The sequence below is a fragment of the Salvelinus alpinus genome, chromosome 39 (assembly GCF_045679555.1).
Source record: "Salvelinus alpinus chromosome 39, SLU_Salpinus.1, whole genome shotgun sequence".
Classification (NCBI taxonomy): Eukaryota; Metazoa; Chordata; class Actinopteri; order Salmoniformes; family Salmonidae; genus Salvelinus; species Salvelinus alpinus.
Window position 1 is genome coordinate 8,146,749 of NC_092124.1, and position 6,000 is coordinate 8,152,748.

A 6,000-nucleotide genomic window follows, 5' to 3' on the forward strand; every position below is an offset into this window, starting at 1 on the left:
TTATTTTATTATTTGACAGTCATTCATGGTTTGATCATTGAAAGACAAGGCCCGTGTCCGAATACCCATATTTGCGTCCTAAATAGTAAGCGGTTTGAGTATACGAAAAAATTAAAGTTTAATAGTATGCGACGTTTCGAAAATCGAGTATACTTGAAATGCCTGAATGTCATAACGCTATTGTTATTTTACTGCTGCTGTTTAACAAATAATTAATTTTATTTTCTATTTTTTACTTAACACTTATTTTTCTTAAAACTTCTTAAAGCATTGTTGGTTATGCTTACGGGGCATGTAAGCATTTCACTGTAAGGTCTACAACTGTTGTATTCGGGCGCATGTGACAAATAAAATGTGATACTCTTTTTGGCTTTGACAACAGCTGATCAATTAGATATAGGGATGTGCAACCGAAATTAACTAATAACAGGAAACAACGCAGGCAAAACTGATCCTAGATCACCACTCCTACTCTGAGAGGCTTTATGGATACAGGCCCTGACCTAATACCATACAGACAGTAGTTCACAGTGGGCTCACCTCAGTGAGACTGTGTGTCGTCCTGTGCTGCTCAGCTGGTTCCTCTATGGGTTCAGAAGGAGGTGTAGTCTGGTTGTCCTCCATGACCATGGTCCCCTCAGGGTTCCCCGGACCCTCCTCACACCCATCCTCCTTCACCAGCAGCACCTCTGGAACCTCCTCCTTCTGGAAGAGAAAGGTGATACAGATTACACAGACACACACTCCCTCAGGTATGTACACACGCACACACAGATAATAAACACACTTTCAACATGGAGTGTTTACCCATCCCCACTACGTTTGAGGCCTATACTGTAGTTACAGAATGACTTCATTGTTGTTAAACCCATCAGATGGACATAAATATGATGTTGTGGGTAAATAAAAGTCAAAAGTCATCATCAGACAAACCCGACTAAACTATTTTGACGTATATAGTATTTTTTTTGTATTTTTTCCTACCACCAATCCCCTAATTGCAGTAAACTAATGGACAACTTCCAGCTAATACATACTATATACATTTTACGGACATAGTATATTTGACGTTAGTTCTCTTTTTTTTGGCACACCCTTCAGCTACCCTCAACCCCTCCCATCTATCCCTGAAGACCATCCCGTTTTGATTTCTAATTGCCATATATTTTTCAAATGTGCTGTTTGACCAAAGTTCTGAACCTTTCTATTCTCATAGTTTCTACAATTGTCAATTAATGATGAACATTTTTGTTAAGAGTATTATTATATTTTTGATTGATTGACTGACTTTTCAAATCAACCAGCAGTGCTATTTGCAGAGTTTGCACCAGGTAAATGTAGCAATTCTTCAGCCATTCCTGAACCTGCGACCAAAAACAAGCTACATATGGGCAATACCAAAACAAGTGATCTAATGATTCTGTCCCTTTGCAGCAAAAACTTTTCGGGAAGTATTCAGGCCCCTTCCCATTTTCCAGATTTTGTTATGTTACAGCCTTATTTTAAAATTGATTAAATTAATATTTTTCCTCATCAACCTACACACAATACCCCATAATGACAAAGTGAAAAGAGGTTTTTAGAAATTTTTGAACATTTATAAAAAATAATTATCAACTGAAATACCTTATTTACGTTAGTATTCAGACCCTTTGCTATGAGACTCAAAATTGAGCTCAGGTGCATCCTGTTTCCATTGATCATCCTTGAGATGTTTCTACAACTTGATTGGAATCCACCTGTAATACATTTAATTGATTGAACATTGGACAGAGCGCTCAAAGGCACACACTTGTCTATATAAGTTCCCACAGTTGACAGTGCATGTCAGAGCAGAAACCAAGCCATGAAGTCGAAGGAATTGTCCGTAGTGCTCCGAGACAGGATTGTGTCGAGGCACAGATCTGGGGAAGGGTACCAAAACATTTCCGCAGCATTGAAGGTCCCCAAGAACACAGTGGCCTCCATCATTCTTTAATGGAAGAAGACTCTTCCTAGAGTCTCTTCCTAGACTCTTACTAGAGCTGGCCGACCGGCCAAACGGAGCAATTGGGGGAGAAGGAACTTGGTCAGGGATGTGACCAAGAACTCAATGGTCACTCAGAGAGCATCTGTGGAGATGGGAGAACTTTCCAGAAGGTCAACAATTTCCTCAACACTCCACCAATCAGGCCTTTATGGTAGAGTGGCCAGCCACTCCTCAGTAAAAGGCACATGACAGCCCGCTTGAAGTTTGCCAAAAGGCACCTAAAGGACTCTCAGACCATGAGAAACAAGATTCTTTGGTCAAATGAAACCAAGATTGAAAACTTTGGCCTGAATGACAAGCGTCACGTCTGGAGGACACCTGGCACCATCCCTACGGTGAAGCATGGTGGTGGCACCATCATCAGCATCATCATCCCGGATCCGGGATAATTGTCATCAGAAACGATGACTAGCATAGCCTAGCCTAGCGCCACAGGTATATAATATAATTTCATGAAATCACAAGTGCAATATTGCAAAACACAGCTTAGCCTTTTGTTAATCCATCTGTCGTCTCAGATTTTGAAATTATGCTTTACAGCGAAAGCAATACAAGCGTTTGTGTAAGTTTATCGATCGCTCGACAAAACAATAAGTACACCTAGCATCAGGTAACTTGGTCACGAAAATCAGAAAAGCAATCAAATTAATCGTTTACCTTTGATGATCTTCGGATGTTTTCACTCACGAGACTCCCAGTTAGACAACAAATGTTCCTTTTGTTCCATAAAGATATTTTTTATATCCAAATACCTCCGTTAGTTTGATGCGTTATACCCAGGAATCCACCGGAAAGAGCGCTCGCGACCATGCCGACAAAAATCCCAAATGATATCCATAATGTTCACAGAAACATGTCAAACCTTTTTTATAATCCATCTTCAGGGTGTTTTTCAAATATCTATTCGATAATATATCATCCAGGACAGTTGGCTTTTCACTAGGACAGGGAGGAACAATGGCCGCCTTTCTCTGTTACGCAGAACTCACTCTGAGAGCCCCCACCTATCCACTTACGCAATGTGCCCTTTCACGCTCATTCTTCAAAATAAAAGCCTGAAACTATGTCTAAAGGCTGTTGACACCTTAGGGAAGCCATAGAAAAAGAAGTCTGGTTGATATCCCTTTAAATGGGCAATAGGGATGCATAGGAACAGAGAGGTTTCAAAAACAGGGTCACTTCCTGATTGGATTTTCCCCAGGTTTTAGCCTGCAATATCAGATCTGTTTAACTCACAGACAAAAAAATTACAGTTTTGGAAATAATCTGACACTTATATGCATATTCTAGTTTCGGGGGCTGAGAAATAGGCAGTTTCAAATGGGTATGTTTTTTAGCCAAAAACGAAAAATGTTGCCCCCTAGTCTTAAGTTAATGAAAACATAACTACTGTCTTTCGCTCCCATCCGCCGAACACCTGCCCTCGCCGTCGTTAACAGAACTGTGGGAAAGTAGTGTCCAACAGGTGGGGATGAAGGACACTGTCTACCATTGTCCTAGCTAGTTAGCTACAATGAAAAACAACTATATGCTACCGCTGTCGTCCCCGCTTCTTCTTCTATGGGGTTTATCAGAGGTTGGCATCCAACTTATGATGCCTTACCACCACCTACCGTAATGGAGTGCTTCCGCCTGTGTACCGGAGTCCTAGCTTAAAAATTGACCAATAAAAGTATAAAGAGGTGTTCCTATCAACACTCTGAACTGCACTCTGAACTGCACTCTGAGAGTCTCCTCCAGGAATTTACGACCTGAGATAACAGAACCTTGGTGTAGGAGAGGAGAGAGAGGGGGAGGCCACGCTCTATACCCAGAAAGGGCCACACCATGACACAGTTATGAGTGCAAAACCTGTCACCCGTGGTAAAACTAAGTGCACTATGGTAAACTGCATCTAACAGCTTTAATAAAGTGGGAGCTGCATTCATATACAGTTGAAGTCGGAAGTTTACATACACTTAGGTTGGAGTCATGAAAACAAGTTTTTCAACCACTCCACAAATTTCTTGTTAACAAACTATAGTTTTGGCAAGTTGGTTAGGACATCTACATGACACAAGTAATTTTTCCAACAATTGTTTACAGACAGATTATTTCACTTATAATTCATTGTATCACAATTCCAGTGGATCAGAAGTTTACATACACTAAGTTGACTATGCCTTTAAACAGCTTGGAAAATTCCAGGATATGATGTTATGGCTTTAGAAGCTTCTGAGAAGCTAATTGACATCATTTGAGTCAATTGGAGGTGTACCTGTGGATGTATTTCAAGGCCTACCTTCAAACTCAGTGCCTCTTTGCTTGACATCATGGGAAAATGAAAAGAAATCAGCCAAGACCTCAGAAAAAAATTGTAGACCTCCACAAGTCTGGTTTATCCTTGGGAGCAATTTCCAAACGCCTGAAGGTACCACGTTCATCTGTACAAACAATAGTACGCAAGTATAAACACCATGGGACCACGCAGCCGTCATACAGCTCAGGAAGGAGATGCGTTCTGTCTCCTGGAGATGAACTTACTTTGGTGCGAAAAGTGCAAATCAATCCCAGAACAACAGCAAGGACCTTGTGAAGGAGGAAACAGGTACAAAAGTATCTATTTCCACAGTAAAACGAGTCCTATATCGACATAACCTGAAAGGTCGCTGAGCAAGGAAGAAGCCACTGCTCCAAAACCGCCATAAAAAAGCCAGACTACGGTTTGCAACTGCACATGGGGACAAAGAGTGTACTTTTTGGAGAAATGTCCTCTGGTCTGATGAAACAAAAATATAACTGTTTGGCCATAATGACCATTGTTATGTTTGGAGGAAAAAGGGGGAGGCTTGCAAGCCAAAGAACACCGTCCCAACCGTGAAGCACGGGGGTGGCAGCATCATGTTGTGGGGGTGCTTTGCTGCAGGAGGGACTGGGTGCACTTCACAAAATAGATGGCATCATGAGGAAGGACAATTATGTGGATATATTTAAGCAACATCTCAAGACATCAGTCAGGAAGTTAGCTTGGTTGCAAATGGGTCTTCCAAATGGACAATGACCCCAAGCATACTTCCAAAGTTGTGGCAAAATGGCTTAAGGACAACAAAGTCAAGGTATTGGAGTGGCCATCACAAAGCCCTGACGTCAATCCCATAGAAAATGTGTGGGCAGAACTGAAAAAGCGTGTGTGAGCAAGGAGGCCTACAACCCTGACTCAGTTACACTAGCTTTGTCAGGAGGAATGGGCCAAAATTCACCCAACTTATTGTGGGAAGCTTGTGGAAGGCTACCCGAAACATTTGACCCAAGTTAAACAATTTAAAGGCAATGCTACCAAATACTAATTGAGTGTATGTAAACTTCTGACCCACTGGGAATGTGATGACAGAAATAACATCTGAAATAAATCATCTCTCTACTATTATTCTGACATTTCACATTCTGAAAATAAAAAGTGGTGATTCTAACTGACCTAAGACAGGGAATTTTTACTAGGATTAAATGTCAGGAATTGTGAAAAACTGAGTTTAAATGTGTTTGGCTAAGGTGTATGTAAACCTCCAACTTCAACTGTAGCCTCGTTATTGTGTTACTTTTTTAAAATAAAAACTTTAGTGTATTTGGTAAATATTTTCTTAACTCTTCTTGAACTGCACTGTTGGTTAAGGGCTTGTAAGTAAGCATTTTACAGCAAGGTCTACACTTGTTGTATTCGGTGCATGTGACAAATAAAGTTTGATTTGCATCGACAGACAGCAGCATGGCACGAAAGTGCGGAACAGGCATCAACAACAGTCAGAGGTTGACAACCAAACGAGGCAGGACTCAGCTAGAGCTTTTCAACCCGTTCCTGGACCAACAGGTGAAGTTATGACAGTGTGACAGTGCCCCTGATAATGAAATGGATGGCTAGAGAGTAACGTTGTCTGGATAAATGTATGGTTATAGCGGGTCTACATTGAGTTATGAGTCATGACATAATCCCATAA